Raw genomic sequence first — 24,582 nt, forward strand, 5'->3', positions numbered from 1 at the left:
TCTTGTTAACTAGTTTGGTGGCCTGGCCTTAAAAACACGTACTGGAAAAGGCTGCAGGACTGTCAAAATGTTGCACTCAGAACTGCCACCGTATGTCTAATTGTGACTCCTGAACATCACCTACATACCGAGGCCAAATAGCTTAACATTAAAGATCATACGAAATGCTAAACAGAAAGTTTTTGCGTAACTATCACAAACCCCTAGCAAACAACTGCTTGATCTAGCCCAATGATGAGATCCGGCACCTGCCAACATAGCCGTTTTATCCAGACAACCATAAGGAAGCCATAGGCAAAATTAACACAGAATCGGTAAACGCCTTTGCCAGGACGCGCCCGGAGAGCCCCGTTATCAATATACACTATCCTGCTCTTGCAGAAGAAGAAAGCACACAACCAAGGCAGACACGAGTCACCCTGACCCAACTTCGATCGGGATACTGTAACAGGTTAAACTTTCTTGTCCAGAAAACCCCGACATACGTAATGTATGTTCTGCATGCTATGTGTACCCACATGACACCAATCATCTTTTCAATTGTAATGTCTCTTACGCCAAATTCGCTATGGTCTACCCCTGTTGAAACTGCTGGTTTTCGTGGACTCCCGTTATTAGTCGCACCCATTAAATGGGACGAAGCACTGTTAACTCAACAGCAACAATTAGTTTTTTCGAGAGCGGCCGGAGGCCGCCTAAGCTGAAGGTGTTCTATGCAGAAATACTTAAGCGTAGCCGGTGTCGGATCGGCCAAGGGTTTTTTAAAGCCTACGCAGAAGGTGCTCCATACAGAAATACTGTTGTTTGTTTTTAAAAAATAAAAAGCCATTGACCACTGACCCAGTGATTTTCTATTCGACGCCCTGTACAGTCCGCTTAATACATTTATCTTGGAAGAAAGCGAAGACTACTAAATCGAGTGCGAATAAAGTTTAATATAAAATTGAATTGATTGATATTCATAAACAACACTTTGGACACATTCAGTCTGTCAGGTCGTTATTGGCCGGCCAGTTTAACCTGTATTCAATATTGATATAAATCAAATTGAAGGTAATATAACTGTCTTCATATCCGTCAAAGAACGATCAACATCGATAGCCTTCGGGGAGTGTCTTTATCGCTACAACAATCTCCCAAAATTGGAGAAAATTATAGAAACAGTTGTTAAAAATCATATCATATACACTTTTAATACTTCTATAATAGCAATCTCGCTTTACAGCTAAACACTCATGCGAGACGGTTTTAAGCTTGGAAATAAGACCTTAACAATGAAATGCGTATATTAGCGGTTTTTATTGACCTAAAAAGGGCGTTCGAAACCACTGACAGGTATATTATGTTGAACAAAGTCTATAACATAGGCATTAAAAACACAGAACTTGCTTGGTTTCAAAACTTTCTCACTGTTCGGTTTCAACAAACAGTGATTGATTCAAGTATATCGTTCAGCGCCTCTACTCTTTAATATATAAATTAACGTCATAAATACATCTCAACAATATTTCAGGATTAAACTTTTTGCCGATGATGCATTATTAAAGATCAAAGATAAAAATCTAGATCATGCGATCGCTAAAATGCAGGAAGGCCATTCGTTATATAAATGGCTGGGTTTAACAAATTGAAACGAAACGTTAAAAAAACGAACTTTATGGTGATATCTAAGGCTACGAGCATCAACACTGTCAACTTCGGACTAAAAATCAGTAAAAATTGTTTTTGTTAGATCTATTGGCATATTATTTTATTTCAAATTTAAAATTTTTAACAACTAGCACCAACGCTGGCCTATTGTTGATCGCTCCAAAGGGCCCCTCTAGCTTTTTCGGCTTTTTTAACAGCTATAATTCCCGATGTGCGAACAGTAGCAATCCTGTCGACCACCAGTCGCTACCACGCCTCCTGGCCCTCACACCACATGCCAGCACAAAAGCTATAGGACTGCGACTTCGAACACATACCTTCGTCGACGTGACTTTCCTACAAAGCTCTAGGTGTAGCTCCCAAGACTTTCTAACGGATTTTTTTTTTTGGCGCTATGCTGCCGAGCACTACCAGAGAAACACCTTGAAACGTTAGGGAGTAACAATTCGGCCAAGAATGCCGCTCTCGAAAATATAAGCAGGCCAAGTGGATATTATTGTAACTCATGGGTGAAAATAGTATAATCCTACATAATTTAAATTATACAAGGACCCTGGATACATTTTTTTAAATGTAGACCAAATTTTGCAGAGTCTTCGTTAAACCAATACGATATTTTAGAATGAAAGTCGACCGATTTTAAGTTGAAAGATGTTAAGGTTATATGCTCAGTCCAAACTGTTGTTTTCCGGTCTTTCGATACAAGAATTCACTACGTTAGAGTAGTAGTAGTAACCGGTCATTTATTCGACTGTCTGGGGAAAACTTTTGCTTCACCACTTTTAGTGTTCTTACGTTTTCACATATCTACGTTTTCACATATTTAACAGGAGCCGTAACGAGTGTCGATATTTAAACTTGGTTGATAGGCTAGAATCAATGAGATTCACCTCAAGGGACTAGTTGGGATAGGGCCGGCAACTTTAGAAATGTCAAACGCGGAGGCTTGGGTGTTGAACGATGAAGTGTGTAAATGAATTGAATGAAAAAAGCATTTCAAACGCTATTTTAAAGTTTCGCAAATAAACAACAGATGTTTGAATATAAGGCCAAGTGATTTTTCAAACCTTTCTCATACGTACATATATCTTCAACTTAAGTATGAGGTGGGAATCATTTCAAAGGAATCCCTGGAACCTACTAAAGGATTTTGCATCACTGATTTCGCTTATTATTATCTTAGCCAATCGCAATATAGAATTTTAGAAAAAATCAGGTAACTTGCTTTTTTAACAGCTTAAGGACAATTTGAAAACATGTTCGACATGTTCGACTTGTTTCATTTTATTTGAATTCATTGTTTCTTATTAATTTTTTGAAAAAAAAAAAAATATGCAAAGTGAGAATTTAAATTTTTTATATACATAAGTTTTCTTTTAGTGTTTTGTTTTAATAACTTGATGAATTGGGTGATGCAAAATCCGTGTTAAGCTGGTATTGAAAACGCCTGGTTGTTAAATATCTTTTGAACGAGTAGAAAGAGTTAAATTTCGCAATTGGATTCTTATAACGAAGCAGTTGATACCCCTTTCGACCATATCGGTCCAATTTTCGACATGAACAATAAATGGCCCAGACAGTCTTAAATGAGTAGAAACAACAACGCGCCGAACGCCGCCGCCGCCGAATGTCAAAAATATCGCATCTATCGGCGACATACATATATCTCTACTACCAAGGGCTTAAGAAGTCATCTCCGTAAGCATTATATGGAAATTCGGTACCTGAGAACACAGCCGTATGAAGCCCAAAACACAAGCAGGTCCTCAGTGAACTCCACAAACAGACGTCGGACCTCTATGTCAGGAATTGCCCGGTGAATCCTGTACTCAAAGAACAATACCCCAAACTTGCAGAAGAGCAACGCACACTCCCTAGGGAAACGCTAGTCACTCTAGCTCAACTTCGATCTGGATACTGTAACAGGTTAAACTCTTACCTAACCAGAATCAACCCCGACATGCATAATGTACGTCATGCTTGCAATGTGTCCTTACATGCCACCAACCATCTCTTCGATTGTAATGTGGAACCAACGCCTCTAACACCCCTCTCACTATGGTCCACCCCTGTTGAAACTACATGTTTCCTTGGACTCCCGTTAGAGGATAGTTAATAGGACTCGGCCAAATGATGTTCAGCAAAACCACCAGCTCCGTAAGGATTGGGAAGGACCTCTCCGAGCCATTAGAAACCAAAGAGTGTGAAGTGAAAGCGAACGGTTGTTTTAATTTTGCTCGATTAACTTTGATTAAGAAATGGTAAAAATATATGAAAATAATTGCTAAAAATATCTAAAGCGTGAGAAAGAGACTCAGTAAACTGTTTATAAGTTGTATATTGGAACGATTTTCCGTCATCCCTTGTCAAATTTGGTTTTGAGACAAACCGGTTTCGGCGTTGTGCCATCGTCAGTGTCGATTTTCGTTCTGATCTGTTGTTGTCGTTTGTCCTGTATTTACAGTTCGTAGGTATATGAGCAGGTATTGTCAAATTGATGCTTGTGTATATTTAGGTATGTGTATGTGCTGTGTGTTCATTCAGAACCGAGGGTGGTTTACTAATAGATTTGTGTGGCTGACAAGGGTAGGTAGAAATCTGTGATTTTAGTCGTTTGACCTTCTTTGTGGGTTTGTTGTTTTGTGTTTATTTGTTGTTGTGTGTTTGTCTGTTGTACCTGTGTTATTACTTCGTTTCTTGTAAACAAGTTTTAAAGGCTCGAATATTGTGTCAGAAATTGTGTTTATCTGTTCGTTTATTATTCTACCGTCGAATATTTTCTGTTTGTAGATTTCCATGTTTTCGAGTACGTTGAGACGTCGGCCTTTTGCTTTTATGTGAAGAACACTAACTGTTTTATTGATGTTTGCTGGGGAACATTCATTCTCGACCATGTGATTCGCGAAGTTAGACTCGGGTATAATGTTTGGATTTCGTATTTTTTTGCTGTAATCTCTAATATGTTCTCTGAACCTCGTTCTTATTTGCCGTCCTGTTTGTCCTATGTAACTATGCTGACATCCGCAGGTAAGCTTGTATACGCCGTGGCTGCTAAACGGATCTTCTGAGTTAGTGTTAGTTCTTAGTTTTCGCCCTAGATTGTTCGATGTTTTGAATGCTGTGTTAATGTTATATTTTTTAAAGAAGTTTGCCAATTTATATGTTGCTTTTCTAGTATATGTCATCTAATATTATATTATAAATGGCAAAGTTTGGATGTGAAGATGTTTGGATGTTTGTCCAGACGTTTGTCTTTGTGACTCAATCACGCAAGAACGGCTGGACCGATTTGGATGAAATTTTGCACACATCTAGCCAATAGTCTAGAAGGATCTACTAGCTATATATTTTTCAAAAGGGGCGTGGTCTCCGCCCCTTAGGAACAGTTATAATTTAACTATTATATTTTTTCGTCTTTGCGACTGAATCACGCCAGAATGGCTACACGGATTTTGATGAAATTTGGGACACAGACAGTAGTCTACTAGCGAAATTTTTTTCGAACATGGAAAGAGGGGTGGGGGTCCCACGACCCCTTCGATCAATTATTTTTTATAATTTTTACACATTATAACTTTACGTATACTGGCCTTCACCAATATCACAGACTCAAGGGGTCAAATAAGTCGAGGGCTTACAAAGTAAGCAGTGACACCCTCCGCCCGCCCCCTTTATCTCCCCCTCTGGTGTAAAATCTATAAATTGTTATAACTCAATATAAATTTTCTCATAAATCAATAGTTTTTGGTATCTGGTACATACAGACCGAGATCTAGACAATTTTGGAGGAACGATCAGTGGTCCTCTCCTCTACTCCCGCCATCCGCCCTCCATCAATTGTTTTTATTAGCACGCTTTTATTAGCTTTACCTGTATGTTTCTATGTAACTTTTTATTCGCTCCAATGCGCATGCTGCCTTATTAACATGGTTTTATAATTAGCTTCACCTTATTTGTAATCCCGTAAGGGTCATATCGAGACCCTTCCGGGATTATTTCTGGATGGCTTTCGGGATCGGTCCGGGATTACGCCGGGGTAATTTCGGGACTTTTTCGGGACTATTTCGGGATCATTTTGGGACCCTTCCGGGATCATTTTTGTATAGTTTTCGGGATCCGTCCGGGATCCCGTCGGGGTTATTTTGGGACATTTTCGGGACTATTCCGGAATCATTTCGGGACTATTTCGCGATCATTTGGGGACCCTTCCGGCATCATTTCTGGATGGTTTTCGGGATCCGTCCGGGATCCCGTCGGGGTACTTTCGGGATCATTTGCGTACCTTCGAGAGATAAATTCTTGATGGTTTCCGGGATCATTACGGGACTTTTTCGGGGTTATTTTGGGTCCCTTTACGCATCATTTCTGGATGGTCCTCGGGATTCGTCCGGCATCCCGTCGGGGTCATTTCGGGACTTTTTCGCGACTAATACGGGATCATTCGGCATCATTTCTGGATGGTTTTCGGGATCCGTCCGGGATCTCATCGGGGTCATTTGGGGACTTTTTCGGGATCATTTAGGGGCTCTTCCGGCATCATTTCTGGATGGTTTTCGGGATCCGTCCGGGATCTCGTCGGGGTCATTTGGGGACTTTTTCGGGATCATTTGGGGCTCTTCCGGCATCATTTCTGGATGGTTTTCGGGATCCGTCCGGGATCTCGTCGGGGTCATTCGGGGACTTTTTCGGGATCATTTGGGGGCTCTTCCGGCATCATTTCTGGATGGTTTTCGGGATCCGTCCTGGATCTCGTCGGGGTCATTTGGGGAATTTTTCGGGATCATTTGGGGGTTCTTCCGGCATCATTTCTGGACGGTTTTCGGGATCCGTCCGGGATCTCGTCGGGGTCATTTGGGGACTTTTTCGGGATCATTTTGGGGCTCTTCCGGCATCATTTCTGGATGGTTTTCGGGATCCGTCCGGGATCCCGTCGGGGTCATTTCGGGACTTTTTCGCGACTAATACGGGATCGTTTGCGGACCCTTTCGGCATCATTTCTGGATAGTTTTCAGGATCCGTCCGGGATCCCGTCGGGGTCATTTCGGGACTTTTTAGCGACTAATACGGGATCATTTGGGAACTCTTTCGGCATCATTTCTGGATGATTTTCGGGATCCGTCCGGGATCCCATTAGGATAATTTCGGGACTATTAGGGGATCATTTGTGGACCTTTCCGGCATCATTTCTGGATAATTTTCGGGATCCGTCCGGGATGCCGACGAGGTCATTTCGGGACTATTTCGGGATCATTTGGGATACCTACCGGCATCACTTCTGATGGTTTTCGGTATCCGTTCAGGATCCCGTCGGAATAATTGCGGGACTTTTTCGGGATCATTTGGGGTCCCTTCCGGCATCATTTCTGGATGGTTTTTGGGATTCGTCCGGCATCCCGTCGGGGTCTTTTCGGGACTTTTTCTCGACTAATACGGGATCATTAATTTGATGCTGGAGAAAATTATACTAGCTGCAGAACTTAACCGCACTGGAACAATATACTATAAAAGCGTGCAATTACTGGCATATGCTGATGACATTGATATCATCGGCCTAAACACCCGCGCTGTTAGTTCTGCTTACTCCAAGCTGGAAAAAGAAGCGGTAAAGATGGGTTTGATGGTGAATGAGGACAAAACGAAGTACCTGCTGTCATCGAGCAAAGAGTCAGCGCATATGCGCCTTGGCAACCACGCTACTGTTGGCAGCCATAATTTCGAAATAGTAAAAGACTTCGTTTATTTGGGAACCAGCATCAACATTAGCAACAACATCAGCACTGAAATCCAGCGAAGAATCAATCTTGCCAATAAATGCTACTTTGGACTAGGTAGGCAATTGAAAAGTAAAGTCCTCTCTCGGCGAACGAAAATCATACTCTACAAGTCACTTATCGTACCCGTCCTGCTATATGGGGCAAAAGCATGGACCATGACAACAGCAGATGAAGCGGCTTTGGGAGTGTTCGAGAGAAAAGTTCTTCGAAAGATTTATGGACCTCTACGCGTTGGCGATGGCGAGTACCGAAGAAGATTTAATGATGAGCTGTACGAGCTATACGCAGACATCAACATAGTCCAGCGAATTAAAACGCAGCGGCTGCGCTGGCTAGGCCATGTTATGCGAATGAAAGATGATGCTCCGGCCAAGAAAGTGTTTCTATCGGAACCCGCCTATGGAAGCAGAGGTAGAGGGCGGCCCCCACTCCGTTGGAAGGACCAGGTGGAAAACGATTTAAACTCCCTTGGTGTGACCAATTGGCGCCGGTTGGCGGAGCGAAGGAGCGACTGGCGCGCCTTGTTGGACGGCCATAACCGTTTAGACGGTTAAGCGCCAATTAAGTAAGTAAGTAAGTAATACGCGATCATTTGGGGGCTCTGCCGGCATAATTTCTGGATGGTTGTCGGGATCCGTCCGGGATCCCGTCGGGGACATTTCGGGACTTTTTCGCGGCTAACACGAGATCATTTGGGAACCCTTTCGGTATCATTTCTGGATGGTTTTCGGGATCCGTCCGGGATCCCGTCGGGGTCATTTCGGGATTTTTTCGCGACTAATACGGGATCATTTGGGAACCCTTTCGGCATGGTTTCCGGGATCCGTCCGGAATCCCATCAGGGTAATATCGGGACTATTAGGGGATCATTTCGGGACCTTTCCAGCATCATTTCTGGATAATTTTCGGGATCCGTCCGGGATGCCGACGAGGTCATTTCGGGATCATTTGGGATACCTACCGGCATCATTTCTGGATGGTTTTTGGGAGTCGTCCGGGATCCCGTCGAGGTCATTTCGGGACTTTTTCTCGACTAATACGGGATCGTTTGCGGATCCTTTCGGCATCATTTCTGGATTGATTTCGGGATCTGTCCGGATGCCGTCAGGGTCATTTCGGAACTATTAGGAGATCATTTGAGGACCTTTCCGACATCATTTCTGGATAGTTTTCGGGATCCTTTCGGGGTCCCGTCAAGGTCATTTCGGGACTTTTTCGGGATCATTTAAGGATAGCTTTCAGGATTCATCCGGGAACATGTCAGTGTAATTTCTGGACTTTTCCGAGAATTTTTCGGGATCATTTGTGGTCCCTCCCAAGATCATTTCTGGATAGATTTCGGGATCTGTCCGGGATCCCGTCAGGGTCATTTAGGGATACGTTCGAGATCCCGTCAGGGTCCTTTCGGGACTTCTTCGGGACTATATCGGGATCATTTCTGGATGGTTTACGGGATCCGTCCAGGATCCCTTAAGGGTCATTTCCGGACTATTAGGTGATCATTTGAGGACCTTTCCGGCATCACTTCTGGATGATTTTCAGTATCCGTTCGGAATCTCGTCGGAATCATTGCGGGACTTTTTCGGAATAATTTGGGACCCCTTCCGGCATCATTTCTGGATGGTTTTCGGGATTTGTCCGGAATCACGTCGGGGTTATTTCGGGACCTTTTCGGGGCTAATGCGGGATCATTTGGGGATGCTCTATGGGTCGTTTCGTGACTTTTTCTGTTTTATTTCGGGATCATTTGGGGACCCTTCCGGCATAATTTCATGATGGTTTGCCGGATCCATCAGGGTCATTTCGGGACCATTTTGGGATCATTTGGGGACCCTTCCGAGATCATTTCTGGATCCGTCCGGGATGCCATAGGAGCCATTTCGGGATTTTTTGTAACTTTTCCGGGATAGTTTTTGGACCCCTCCGGGATCATTTCTGGATCTGTGCGGGATCCCATCTGGGTCAATTCCGCACTATTTCGGGATCATTCCGGAATCATTTCTGCATGGTTTTCGCGATCCGTCGTGGAGCGTCGTAGCCATTTCGGAACTTTTTCTGGAGTATGTCGGGGTCATTTGGGGACTTTTTCGGGATCATTTGGGGGCTCTGCCCGCATCATTTCTGGATGGTTTTCGGGATCCGTCAGGGATCCCGTCGGGGTCATTTCGGGATTTTTTCTCGACTAATACGGGATCATTTGGGGACCTTTTCGACATCATTTCTGTATAGATTTTGGGATCCGTCCGAGATCCGGACGGGGTCATTTCGGGACTATTTCGGGATCATTTGGGGTACCTACCGGCAACATTTCTGGATGGTTTTCGGTATCCGTCCGGGATCTCGTCGGAGTCATTTGAGGACCTTTTCGGGATCATTTGGGGGCTCTGCCGGCAACATTTCTGGATGGTATTTGGGATTCGTCCGGCATCCCGTCGGGGTCATTTCGGGACTTTTTCTCGACTAATACGGGATCATTTGCGGACTCTTTCGGCATCATTTCTGGATAGTTTTCGGAATCCTTTCGGGATCCCGTCAGGGTCATTTCGGGACTTTTTCGGGAAAATTTAAGGATGGCTTTCAGGATTCGTCCGGGAACACGTCAGGATAATTTCTGGACTTTTCCGAGACTATTTCGGGATCATTTTGGGACCCTCCCAAAGATCATTTCTGGATGGATTCCGGGATCTGTCCGGGATGCCGTCAGGGTCATTTTGGGACTATTAGGTGATCATTTGAGGACCTTTTCGGCATCACTTCTGGATGGTTTTCCTTTCGGGACTTTTTCGGGATCATTTGGGGTCCCTCCCAAGATAATTTCTGGACGGATTTCGGGATCTGTCCGGGATCCCGTCAGGGTCATTTACGGATGCGTTCGAGCTCCCGTCATGGTCATTTCGGGACTTCTTCGGGACTATATCGGGATCGTTTCTGGGTGGTTCACGGGATCCGTCCAGGGCCCCTTAAGGGTAATTTCGGGACTATTAGGTGATCATTTGAGGACCTTTCCGGCATCACTTCTGGATGATTTTCGGTATCCGTTCGGGATCCCGTCGGAATCAATGCGGGACTTTGTCGGAATCATTTGGGATCTCTTCCGGCATTATTTCTGGATGGTTTTCGGGATTTGTGCGGGATCCCGTCGGGGTTATTTCGGGACTTTTTCGGGGCTAATACGGGATCATTTGGGGATCCTCTAGGGGTTGTTTCGTGATTTTTTCTGTATTATTTCGGGATCATTTGGGGACCCTTCCGGCATAATTTCTTGATGGTTTGCCGGATCCATCAGGGTCATTTCGGGACCATTTTGGGATCATTTGGGGACCCTTCCGAGATCATTTCTGAATCCGTCCGGGATGCCGTAGGAGCCATTTCGGGATTTTTTGTTACTTTTCCGGGATAGTTTTTGGACCCTTCCGGGATCATTTCTGGATCTGTGCGGGATCCCATTTGGGTCATTTCCGGACTATTTCGGGATCATTTTGGGACCCTTCCGGGTTAATTTCTGTATGGTTTTCGCGATCCGTCGTGGATCCCCTCGGAGCCATTTTGGAACTTTTTCTGGAGTATGTCGGGATAATTTAGGGACCCCTCTGGATATTTTCTGGATGGGAGCAGTCATGGTCATTTCGGAACCTTTTCGGGATCATTTTGGAACACCTTCAGGGATCATTTCTGTGTGGTTCTCTGGATACGTCTAGAATCGTGTCGTTGTCATTTCTGGTTTTTTTGGGACTATTCCGGGAACTTTTGGAGACCCTTTCGGGGCATTTCTGGATGGTTTTCGGGATCCGTCCGCGATAACGTGGGGGTCATTTCGTAGCTTTTTCTGGATAATTTCGGGATCATTTGGGATCCTATCAGGTTATCAGCTCATTTAGTTCTTTTTTTTTACTCAATTACAAAAATAAAATGCATTAGACAGAAAACAAAATTTTAAACAGATAACTTGATAAGCAGGCTAACGCAAATAGCCCATATATTTAAATTTCTCCTTGCGGACGGGGCCGCGGGTAAAGGCTAGTATATATATAAAGCAAAGGCGAGCATTTGGTTCAACAAACAATGCCTGGAATTGAATGTTACTCCAAAATTCGATAAAATAACAATAAAAGCAAATACTAAATCTAGCAGGAAAACAGTTAGAAAAGCGGAAAAGGATTTTTAAAAATATGAGTTGGAAAGCTTATACTCGAAGAAGGATGAGATAAATGCCGAGTTATTATCTATCCATTTAAGATTGGCAGAACAACTATCTACGACTGCATTAATGGAATGTTTCGACCGCATTAGGACAGAAGTCGATCAGGAACTACAACAAAAATACAGGTCGCCGAACCGAAAATTGGACAGACTGGCAGGACGACGAGAGGGTAACTAAAACCAAAAAACTCACCACTTTCACAACAAGTTCGTTAACCTCACAACAGTGGCCATTACCAAGGAAGAGGCACAACTTCTCGAAAAGGGCCTGAAGCGCAATATCATGGACCAAAATACAGTAAGATAAACGGAGAAAGCGATTGTAGATGCAGAGATCGCAATATCATTGATACCACAGGAGCACGCAAGACACGTATGCAGGGAAATCATAAAAAAGGAGGTGAAAGCACAGGAAGGACAAAAATCGAATACAGAGGAGAACACAATAAAGAATCTTCGGCATACACTAAGGAGAAACAATATTGTCACAACGAAAGCGGACAAAGGAAACACCACGGTGCTAATCGAAAAAGAGCAATATATATCCAAAACCGAAGATCTCATAGAGGAAATGAAATGTCCTATAATGAGAGAGGATCCCACAGATGAATACCAAAAACAAATCAAAGTTGCTATAAAAAATGCAACAAATATAGTAGATTCTAACCTGGCACATAGATTGGTCCAAATGAACCCTTCGGCTCCTCCACTGATTGCGCTACCAAAAATCCACAAGCCGGACACGCCAATGAGGCCCATCTTTAATTTTAAATCGGCACCATGTTACAAACTGTCCAAATATTTAAAAACGTCATTGAAAGCTACTCTGGAGCTAAGGAACGAATATGCAATAGCTAATACAACAGAACTAATAGAGAGACTTGAGACCGTAGAGCTAACAAGGAACAGCAAATTGGTATCTTTTGACATAAAAGATTTATACCCATCTATACCACTATTGGAGACTTTGGACATAGCTCAACAATAGTTCATAATACAAAAAACAAAGTGACAAGTATGCACATCACAAATAAGCTAAGGACCACTTTACGTCAAAACTATTTTCAATTCAACAATAAAATATATAGACAAACAAACGGTCTTGGAATGGAAAGCCTCACATCAGCAATTCTTATGAAAATTTGCATGCAAAATCTGGAAGAAAAGTACATACAGGAGCTTAAGTCAAAATTAGGTGTGTCATTTTATGCTAGATACGTGGATGACATAATATGCGTTTTAACTACTTATAACGAAGAGCTTGTACTGGAGTACCTCAACAAGCAGTACGGAAATATAAAATTTACAATAGAAACCGAAAAAGACGGAGGAATCAACTATCTCAACTCACGATAAATATTGATAAAGAAGCCAAAAGATTTTAACTATGACATATATAGAAAGCCAACGGCCACCGACACAATAATACACAAAACCTCAAATCACCCCCAACAGCATAAAAATGCTGCATTAAGGCACTTGGTACATAGACTTGAAAGAACACCTCTTGCACAAGAGGCATATAAGAGATAACTTGAGGTCATATATAATATAGCTGCAAACAACGGATATAAAAAAGCACTAGTAGATAAGCTCAGAAGGACAAATGGAGGACCAAAAAGAAATAATGAAAAGGAAAATAAAAGCTGGACGACTATGACATATACTGGAAAGGCAACATATAAATTGGCAAACTTCTTTAAAAAATACAACATTAACACAGCATTCAAAACATCGAACAATCTAGGGCGAAATCTAAGAACTAACACTAACTCAGAGGATCCGTTTAGCAGCCACGGCGTATACAAGCTTACCTGCGGATGTCAGCATAGTTACATAGGACAAACAGGACGGCAAATAAGAACGAGGTTCAGAGAACATATTAGAGATTACAACAAAAAAATACGGAATCCAAACATTATACCCGAGTCTAACTTCACGAATCACATGGTCGAGAATGAATATTCCCCAGCAAACATCAGTAAAACAGTTAGGGTTCTTTACGTACAACGTACTCGAAAACATAGAAAACATTCGACGGCAGAATAATAAACGAACAGATAAACACAATTACTGACACAATATTCGAGCCTTTAAACCTTGTTTACAAGAAACAAAGTAATCACACAGGTACAACAGACAAACACACAACAACAAACAAACACAAAACAATTAACACACCAAAACAACAAACCCGCAAAAAAGGTCAACGACTAAAATCACGGATTTTTACCTACCCCAGTCGGCCACACAAATCGATTAGTAAACCACCCCCGGTTCTGAATGAACACACAGCACATACACATAACTAAATATACACAAGCATCAATTTTGACAATACCTGCTCATGTATCTACGAACTAAAATACAGGACAAACGACAACAACAGATCAGAACGAAAATCGACACTGATGATGGCACAACGCCGAAACCGGTTTGTCTCAAAACCAAATTTGACAAAGGATGACGGAGAATCGTTCCAATATACATCATTTATCCACCGGGTTCGAAAATCAACAAAGGAACATAAGGACTTCAATAAAAAAAATGTAAGGCGCGATAACTTCCGAAGAGATTTTAGGCTGAGCTTCCCTTCCAATTTGCGATTCAGGGAAAATACACTTTAATAAAAAAAATTAAAGGCGCGATAGCTTCCGAACAGATTTTAGGCCGAGCTTTTCTTCGAATTTGCGTCGTGCTCCTTTTAATTTTTCCTACAATTTGGCGGGACGGGACCTGCAAGGCAGATGTCTTTTTACTGAGAGCTTTTCATGCCAGCAATACACTCGGAGTGCTTGCCAAACACTTCCGAGTGGTGACCCCGCTTAGAAAAATTTTCTTCTAATTGAAAAACCTTGTTTTTAAAATTTTGATGTTTCTTTGCCCGGGGCGTGAACCTAGGATCTTCGCTGTGGTAGGCGGAGCATGCTAGGCTGACTTCTGGCTCTAAAATGATTTCAAACTTTATCGGCCTGTGTAATCAAAATTTATTTTTGGCAAATCTTGGTTATACGTTATTGTATAACATTCATGCGCACTTTTGTACTTTCATTGGCGATATATGTATATGTATTTGATGTATTCATGACGGTGACATGAAATAATGTCAATGGGATTAACGCCAGCTGGTATCGATTCTGATTGAAAAGCGAATAAAAGACAGTGACAACAATCGCAATCCACATTAACGTCGTTGACATTAACTCTCTTTACAAAAGCGGCTTAATCTCGCAGACGACACATAGCCTTGGCAATTAAGCTCACTAGTGGGCCTACAGACAAATGACTTCTGCCGCAGCTGTAGGGGCGAGGAGGAGATAGAAAGCGTAGAGCACTATCTGTGCCACTGTCCCGCACTGTCAAAAACCAGGCACCGATGCCTCCACAGAGGGGTAAAGTTACAAGGTCGGTTCTGCCGATGGTACTTCCCCCCCCCGGCCTATTAGGCAGCCCTAACATTTTGTCGTCATCTCTTCTGAGTAAGACGGGGCTCACCCCCCCCCCCCCCCCCAATACGCCATAGGTACATCATCATCGCCTTCCCGATCCTCGGACATCCCATCCCGGAGTCTAGCCACCCGCTGTCATAGCTATTTGGTGAGGGCCACCGTCATCGAATACTCTCTCTTCGGGCGTGATCCTAACTACCGCCGTTATCACCCCTTGGCGAGAGCCACCCTCGTCTTCACCATCTGCGGAGAGCCGTCGTCCTTGGATTATAATATATTCTCAGCGACACTACCTAGGGAACATCTCTGTCTCTCTCTCTCTCTCTCTCCCCTGGATTCAAGGTTGTGGATATTTTAGCCTGAGAGCCGCTTGTGTGTGTGTTCGAAATCAAAGCACTAATTTACTGTGTATTTATTTAGGTGGGGGAAGTTGGACCTCCATCCGACTCTGGATTGACTTCAGCATACCTCAGCCTTTGACCAAACCTCATAAATGGCGCCCGAGCAGGGACCCATCTCCTCAGGCGACTATGCCAAAACCAACGAGAGCACCAACACTGTAGGAACGGGTTCACTGAACACACAACCAACAATTGACACAAAGATAAGCGAAACCACCACCACCTCGCTCAACTTCGACCCTCTATGCTGGATTTACTGCTGCTGAAGAAGGAGAGGCTAATCGAAGAATGCAAACGTTACCGAATTTACACCGCATACCGTCGCCGAATTGCTCAGCATACTCAGCGCATACGTCCGAGACCAACGCAAGCGTAAGTCAACAGAAAATCTTTTGAGAGAGGTAGAGATGGAGATCGCCGCCGAAGAGGCCCGGCCAGTCACATCTACGCACGTAGCTATGCCGACCGTTACAATCAAAGGGACGTCCCCTCAGCGCGAACAGAGCAGCATAAGTAACACGGAGGTCTTGAACACAGTCCGCCGCTGGGATGTACCTTACGCTGGAGGTGAGACATTATACGACTTCCTGGAAAGGATTGAGGAACTGGCAGAATGCTATCTGATTAAGCCAGATCAACTCCTCCCAACCCTTCCAGAGATACTCCGTGGCAAAGCCCTTCAATGGTTCCGCATGCGAAAACAACGACTACACACATGGGCTGAGTTCCGCTCCGAAGCCGGAAAATTCTTTTTGACGAAGCGACACATTAGCCAGCTAGAGGACGCTATTCGCCAAAGAAAACAGACGAGCAGAGAAAACGCCAAGGACTATATCCTCGCCCTCCAGACGATGATTCGCCGCCACCCGACTTTGTGCAAGGAAGATCATCTAGAACGCATATACGACGGCCTAACGGCGGGTGGAATATCGACTTTTTGTGAAACGGGGCGAGTTCCAAACGATAGAGCAGCTTATGGAGCTCACCGACGAGTACGAACTGCTGCGAATCGAAGAAGCCAAACAGAGCCAACTGTTAGCACATAGCTTAAGCACAGTAGTAATCGAGGAGCTGGAGGAGCAGAATGATCAAATAACGCACTCCCTGTCCATACTCACTAACCGTTACGATGCAAGAAACGCCGCTTCCCAAGGCAGTCGGTTCTATGTGCCGGAGCGACTCGGGATTTTTCCCGACCAAGGACTCTCATTTCAGTGTGACCCCATTTAATTTGTTTCGTCCCTCCCACAAATTGTCATCCTCCCAGCAGCTCCTTGCAGCAGGACTGCTACATATTCTCCTACTGCGGGAAGGTATCGAACTTAATCCGGGTCCGTCTCCTGACCCCGGTCCTGAGAAATGGTTTTGCTGCATTTGCCAGAAAAGAATCTTTTTAGGACGGTCATACTCTGTTCAGTGTGTCTCGTGCAAGGGATGGTTGCATCGGACAGGTTGTTCTGGGCTTGATCCCAAAACCCGACGTCCACGTAACTTTTATAAATCTTTTGTGGCTCCTTGCTGCTCACGCCCAAGGGCGTCCCGTAGTCTACGCCTAAGCGTATCCCGACTACCTTCCAGCAGCCTCGCTGCTCAGCAAGCCACAACAAGTACCCGCTGCTGCTCGCGCCCCACGGCGCCAACAACTCAAACAGCTGATACCACTCATAACTACTACCTTCGTAGTAGAGCTGGTAGCAATGCTGAGCATCACCCCTGCCCCCGTCTTCTTCTCCCCCCCCCCCCCCCCCCCCCTCTTTTCTGGCAGCAATCGTGCAGGTCAGGGAAACAGACTCTTAGTCCCTGCCTCCGTTTGCACCGTCTGCCAGCACAGAATATATAGGTTTGCGACATCCGCTCAATGCAGCCCCTGCCTTGGGTGGTGCCACTTTCCTAGATGTTCTGGTCTCCGCGACGGCAACCCCTCGACGGGTTTCATCGCGCCATGTTTCCAGGTCGCAAACCCAAATCATCCGGGTACCCCAATGCTTGCCCAAGGGCGCCCAGTCCCAAGGCCACAACAGCAATTGCGTCCTGGCCTTCCACAACCTAGGCGTAGTCACCCGTCACTTACCCCAAGAGTGGCGGCGTCACCCCTCATGCACTTCAGAATTCTGCAGTTAAACTGTAATGGACTAACTGGGAAGATTACGGAGATAGTCGATTTCATGAAGCGGCACAACATCCGCATTGCTGCGATTCAAGAGACTAAACTCACAGCAAGATCTGCATTGCAGACCTGCTCTGGTTATAATGTCCACAGGAAAGACCGCGAGAGCGGAAATGGAGGCGGCCTCGCGTTTATTATACACCACTCTGTGCAATATTATATATTTGATCCTGGCATCGACCGCAGGGACAATGTCTTAGAACGTCAAGGCCTATCTGTCCGGTCAGACGATGCAAATCTAGAAATCATCAACATCTACATCCCTCCTGTCACCTGTTGCCCCCGTGGATACCGCCCTAATATCGAGGCCTTACTCACTGGCAACAATCGCGTTATCTTAGGCGATTTCAATGCCCATCACGACATATGGCATTCAAACTTGCGGGCGGACAGTAGGGGTGAGATGTTGGCGGATCAAATAGACGAAACGACGTTCTGCACAATAAACGGAGACGCCCCCACACGTATGGTAGGAAGCTGCCATAGCTCGCCAGATATCTCAATCGTGAGCGCAGAACTCGTAAACTGCGTCAACTGGCAGCCGATGGTAACATTGGCATCCGACCACCTGCCCATACTTATTTCGTTCGAGCGTACCGCCGACTTCATCGTCACCGAAAAACGCACTTTCATAAACTCCATAAAAGGAAAGTGGGAAGAATATAAATCTGCAACAGACAGCAGCTTTGCTGCCCTCCCTATCCCGACTGATGCCCGCCAAGGGGAGCGTGCCTTCCGTAAGGTCATTGAATCCGCCTCGGCACATTTCATTCCCGGCGGGAGAATTCCCCAAATCCGGCCCCACTTCCCGGCGGAGGCCGCGAGCTTAGCGAGGGAACGCGACCTTATAAGACAGCTTGATCCAGGCGACCCCCAAATAAGGGATATAAACCAACGCATCAGATTGCTTGTGGACGAACACAAGCGGGCGAAGTGGGAAGAGCACCTAAGAGGTTGTAACCTCTCTGCCGGTGTAGGTAAACTTTGGTCCACCGTAAAGTCCCTATCGAATCCGACTAAGCACAAAGACAAAGTTTCCATCGCCTTTGGCGATAGGGTGATGTCGGATGCGAAAAATACGCGAGCGCTTTCTGCCGATAATATATAATGCATCCTACGGTCGACAAAATAGACGGAGAGCCAATAGACACGCACATAAACACAAATTCAGCGCGTCACCAATCACCATCACCGCTAGAGAGGTTGAGGACGCCATTGGTCGCGCTAAACCATCCAAAGCAGTGGGCCTAGACGGCATAGCCATGCCGATGCTTAAAAACCTAGGGAAAGAGGGTTTCAAATATTTAGCGCATGTCTTCAACCTGTCTCTTTCCACCTTTGTCATACCCGAGAAATGGAAAATGGCCAAGGTGGTCCCGCTACTAAAGCCTGGGAAACCAGCTAACGTAGGTGAGTCATATCGTCCGATATCTCTCCTATCGCCAGTGGCAAAGACGTTTGAAGCCATTTGCTCCCTTATTTCCAAGCACATTTGCAGCTAGCCCCTCATCAGCATGGCTTCAGAAAACTCCATAGCACTACCTCCGCGCTAAATGTCATTAGCACCCAGATAAATTGCGGCTTGAATCAATACCCCCACCATAGAACAGTACTCGTAGCACTAGACCTATCAAAAGCTTTTGATACGGTCAACCATGGCTCGTTACTGCAAGACCTGGAAGGGTCTACCCTTCCCCCATGTCTTAAAAGGTGGACCGCAAATTATCTGGGTGGTCGGCAGGCATCGGTGCACGAAACATCAAAACAAAGGAGAATTAAACAAGGGGTGCCACAGGGTGGTGTCCTATCCTCACTTTTGTTTAATTTCTACATATCTAAGCTACCTTCACCACCGGAAGGAGTCACAATCGTTTCCTACACCGATGACTGCACAATAATGGCCACAGGCCCAGCCCCAGAGATCGATGAGCTACGCAATAAAATAAACGGCTATCTCCCTGATCTCTCCAGTTTTTCGCCTCGCGAAACCTGGCATTGTCACCGACTAAATCTTCCGCGACCTTATTTACAACATGGACGCCCCAAATGTTGACCATATTGAACATCCACGTCGATGGCACTACGCTACCGACTGTCCTACACCCCAAAATCTTGGGTGTGACGTTTGATCAGGATCTACATTTTGGTGCGCACGCACCTGGGGAAAAGATAAAGAAACGCTCTTGACCACATGCAAAGCAATTAGCCAGCCGATTACGTGCTACGCGTCACCCATATGGTCGCCAAGCCTAAAAACCACTCACTGGAAGAAACTACAGGCCTGCCAAAATACTGCTCTCAGAATCGCCACGGGCTGTCTTCTTATGTCCCCAGAACACCATCTGCATAATGAGGCGAGAATACTCCCCATCAGGGAGAGAAATGAGATGTTGACCAAACAGTTTCTGTTGAATACCCAGAAACCTGGGCATCCCAACAGACATCTGATTGACGAACCAGCACCGCCTAGGGGCCTAAGGAGTCATCTCCGTAAGCATTTTGAGGAAATACGGCACCTGAGAACCCAGCCGTATGAAGCGAAAAAACACAAGCAGGTCCTTGGTGAACTCCATAGACAGGCGTCGGACCTTTATGTCGGGAATTGCCCGGTGAATCCAGTACTTGAAGAAAAATATCCAGAACTCGCGGAAGAGGAACGCATACTCCCCAGGGAAACGCGTGTCACTCTTGCTCAACTTCGTTCTGGATACTGTAACAGGTTAAACTCTTACCTATCCAGAATCCACCCCGACATACAAAATGTATGCCCCGCTTGCAATGTGTCCCCACATGATTGTAAAGAACTTTAATAAAGGCCATTTTGCATTATTGAATAGTGGAGTTATTTATTCAACAGTTTAGTGATTCGAACGTTAGCAGACGGTCGCAAATAAGGGGAATTGCACTAAAATCGTTACAATACGTTTGTTTGCAGATGATGCTTTGCTCATCATCAGCGATAAGTATGCGGACTGTGCTATGCAGAAAATACAGGAAGATCTTGACTCCTTATACAAATGGTTGTGCCTTAGAAAATTGAAGTTAAATGTAGATAAGACCAAGTTCATGATATTTTGCAAAAATCAGAACATCATACGCCGCAACGATTTAAACAATAGCTGTATTTCGTTGCTAACTAGTAAAATTAAAATGAAGGGCGGGAAACCTCCGTATGCGGTGCAACACCGGGGAGGACAAGTCAAGTTGACCTCCTCGAGTATGCAAGAGTTGTGCTGCGCAGCATGCAGGCTGCTGCGGCCAAACAGAAAAATGTGTCGATGGACATAAAGAACGGCATGGCACAACTTGAAGAGACACTGAGTCGCATGCGCTCTTTATTAGAGGGTAAAAGCGCAGAGTACACAGAACCGAAAGCGACTTGTGGGAACAAAAGAGCACGGACGAACTCTGGCTCGCAACCGTGGGCCTCGGAGGCCAAGAAAAAGTGCGATGAGGGTTCTGCGAAGACAATCTCGGGCGAGGCCTGGACGACCGTAAGGAGCCGGAAAGCCAAACCACGCCCTGAGAAAGAACAAAGGACACCACCTGGGCAAGCCAAGAAGGCAAAAAGAAAAGGCAAGCCCAGAAACAGACGGGCCGCAACTTTCGTAGTTAGACCAGCCCAGGGAAAGAACTACGCCGAAGTCGTAGGAGCCATCCGGGGCGAGCTTCGGCCTGAAGATACAGGGACAGTCATACGCTGAAAAACCAAATCCGGCAGTGTACTTATCGAAACTGCACGTTGCGGCGATAAATCAGCGTTCATCCAAGCGATAGGAAGCGCTGTTGGAGAAGCGGGCGAAACCAAGCACCTTACACGGCGAATGCGGATAGATGTGCTGGGCATGGACTGTCTGGCAACCGCCGAAGAAGTTGCCCAGGCTGTTAGGAAAGCTGCTGGCGGGGAAATGACGGGGCAGGTCCGTGTTTCTATTTTCTCGGCAAACCAGCGTGAACAGAAGATGGCAGCCATTGAAGTGGACGAAGCTGTTGGTGATCTTTTACTAGCCAAGGGCAAGATCTGTATCGGCTGGCTGCAATGCAGGCTTAGACAGAGGGTAGACGTGCAGCGATGCTTCAGGTGTCTAGGCTACGGACACCAAAAAGTTGACTGCAAATGCCCTGATAGAAGCAGTGCTTGCGGGAAGTGCGGACAGAGTGGCCACCAGGCCTCGGCCTGCACGGAAACTCCAAAGTGCTTTTTATGCCAGTCAGAGAAGGTCGGTCGACCACCTTCCCGGGTCTGGAGCATGCAGCACCTTCAGGGAGGCACTCGCCGCCGCAAAGGCCAAACAGGAGCGCAAGTGACCAGGTTCATCCAAGGCAACCTGCACCGAAGCAGGTTAGCCGATAGTCTACTGGACCAACTGGTTCTTGAAAACAGAGCCAGCTATGCCATCATCAGCGAACCTTATAGAGTCAGGAGTGACTGGCACGTAGACTTAACAGGTGCTGCTGCGATCTGGATCCTAGATGCTGGCACCCACGTACGAAGCCGTGTTGTCGGAAGCGAGCGCACGACAGATAGTCGACAGTGCCGAAGCGGCGAACGCTACGGTAGAAGCCACCATGCGTTGCCTGAACAACGCATGCAAGACCTCAATGCCACGAAAAGGGCCTAGGAGAGGTAAAAAACAAGTGCACTGATGGAGTAGCGAAATCGCCGAACTACGCAGAGTATGCCACAGAAAGCGAAGGCTGGCAACCCGCGCACGCAGCAGGCCTAACGCGCTAGATCATGCGGAGGCATACAAAAGAGCAAAAAAGGTTCTCTGTGCCGCCATAAAGCAAAGTAAACTTGATAACTGGAAAAAGCTCTGCAAAGAAGTTGTGATCCTTGGGGACAAGGGTATAAAATAGTAATGGGGAAATTCCGCCCACCGAACCAAACGATGGATGAGGTAAAGATGCGAAGTATAGTAGATGCTCTGTTCCTCACTCGCACAAGCAGAGAGGGTGACCACGTCACCCACGAAGGCCACGACGTGCAGCCGTTCAGTGAAGGTGAGCTAAAAGCGGCCCTACACAGAATGAAGCCCGGTAAAGCGCCAGGACCGGATGGGATACCAGCTGAAGCAATAAGACTGGCTGCTAAGAGCAGTCCTGAGTTGCTGTTGCACATGTATAACAAATGCCTGGAAGCCAGGATCTTTCCTACAAGGTGGGAGACAGCGCACCTCGTGCTAATCCCGAAAGGCAAGGGAGACCCGAACTCCCCGTCGTATTTTCGACCAATATGCATGCTCGACACGGCCGGGAAAATGATGGAAAGCCTCCTTAAACAACGGCTGATAGCAGCCATTGACAATGGAGGTGGTCTGTCCCATCGGCAGCATGGGTTCCGGAAAGGTCACTCCACAATAGATGCCATAGCCGAGGTTATAAATGCGGTAAGGAAAGCCGAAACTGCGTGCCACCAAGCTAGGCCGGTTGTCTTACTGGTCACGCTGGACGTGAAAAATGCCTTCAATTCCGTCAGGTGGGACGATATGCTCGATGCGCTGAAACACTCTTTCAAGGTAACTCCTTATCTACTAACCATATTAGGGGACTACCTAAAAGATCGCTGGCTCACGTACGAAACAAACCAAGGTCAGAGAAAGGTGAAGATAACAGGCGGAGCAGCCCAGGGATCGGTGTTAGGTCCCGACCTCTGGAATGCTTCGTATGACAGCCTCCTTCGTTTGCACATGCCAGAGAGTGCTTTTCTTGTCGCTTTCGCAGACGACATGGCTGCCGTAATTACAGCACGGAACTGCGAGCTGGCGCAGCTTAAATTAAACCAAGTAATTCGCAGTGTAAATAGATGGATGAGTGACCATGGACTTCAGCTCGCGACAGCGAAAACTGAGATCGTAATCCTCACGAAGAGACGAATTCCCACCATTACGAATATGATGGTTGGAGAACAACAAGTACAAACACGCAGCTCCTCGAAATACCTTGGGGTGAGGCTAGATAGCAAACTAACCTTCTCGGAACACTTTCAAGGAGCCTGTGAGAAAACTGCACGGACCATAGGATACTTAAGCCGATTAATGGCAAACACAGGCGGGCCAAGGCCATGTATAAGAAAGCTGCTTGCTTCCGCTTCGGATTCTATACTCTTGTACGGTGCAGAAATTTGGGCGGATGCAATGAAATTCCGAAAGTATCGAGCAGCTATTACTTCTGTCCAACGCAGAGGGGCGCTACGAATTGCCTCAGCTTACCGCACGGTATCCGCAGACGCAGTTCTTGTTATTGCGGGAACCATACCGATACATCTTCTCGCTGAGGAGAGGAAATCAGTTTACCACCTCCGAGGAGAAGTACGTAGAGATGTTGCTGCCGCGCAGGCGCGAAAAGATTCTATCCGACGCTGGCAACAGCAATGGAGCTGCAGCACTGCAGGCAAGTGGACCAGGGAACTGATTCCCGAGCTGGAGCCATGGTTAGAACGGCCACATGGAGAGGTCGACTTCTACCTGACACAGTTTTTAAGTGGATGTGCAAGGTTGAAAATCCAAATTGCTTATACTGTGGGCTCATAGACGACGTACGCCACACCTTTTTCGAATGCGATCACTTCGCACAGCAACGAAGAAGAGTGGAAGTAACACTAGGCGACCTATCCCCGGGCAGTGTCATCCATAAAATGACCTGCGGAAATGACAGATGGGACGTGGTCGGCAGATATGCAAGGAATATTCTCCTCGCTAAACGACAAGATGGGCTTAGCCCAATAACGTGAGAGTAGCCAAAGAGCTCACGTAGCGCGCTTCCGTACCCGAAGTTATGCTAAACACGGTCCCAGGTGCGGAAAATGCGCGGTCCGTGGGAGGTTAGGTTTTAGTGGGTAGCCAATGAAAAGAAAAAGAAAGGGAGTCCTACACTCGGAGAGGCTCGCTGCTACAGAGAGTAGCACCGAGGCTTAACGAACCGGTTAGTGCATAAAGCAT

General features: G+C 45.9%; 2 protein-coding genes across 10 annotated transcripts in view; one reads left to right on the forward strand and one right to left on the reverse strand.

Moving 5' to 3' along the window:
* The window catches only part of LOC137249931 (uncharacterized), a 281,596-nt gene that overhangs the window by 233,087 nt on the left and 23,927 nt on the right, over positions 1-24,582 (forward strand). The window lies entirely within an intron of this gene.
* The window catches only part of tefu (Serine/threonine-protein kinase tefu), a 261,095-nt gene that overhangs the window by 217,766 nt on the left and 18,747 nt on the right, over positions 1-24,582 (reverse strand). The window lies entirely within an intron of this gene.

Source organism: Eurosta solidaginis, chromosome 4 (assembly GCF_040869045.1).
Source record: "Eurosta solidaginis isolate ZX-2024a chromosome 4, ASM4086904v1, whole genome shotgun sequence".
NCBI classification, from domain to species: domain Eukaryota; kingdom Metazoa; phylum Arthropoda; class Insecta; order Diptera; family Tephritidae; genus Eurosta; species Eurosta solidaginis.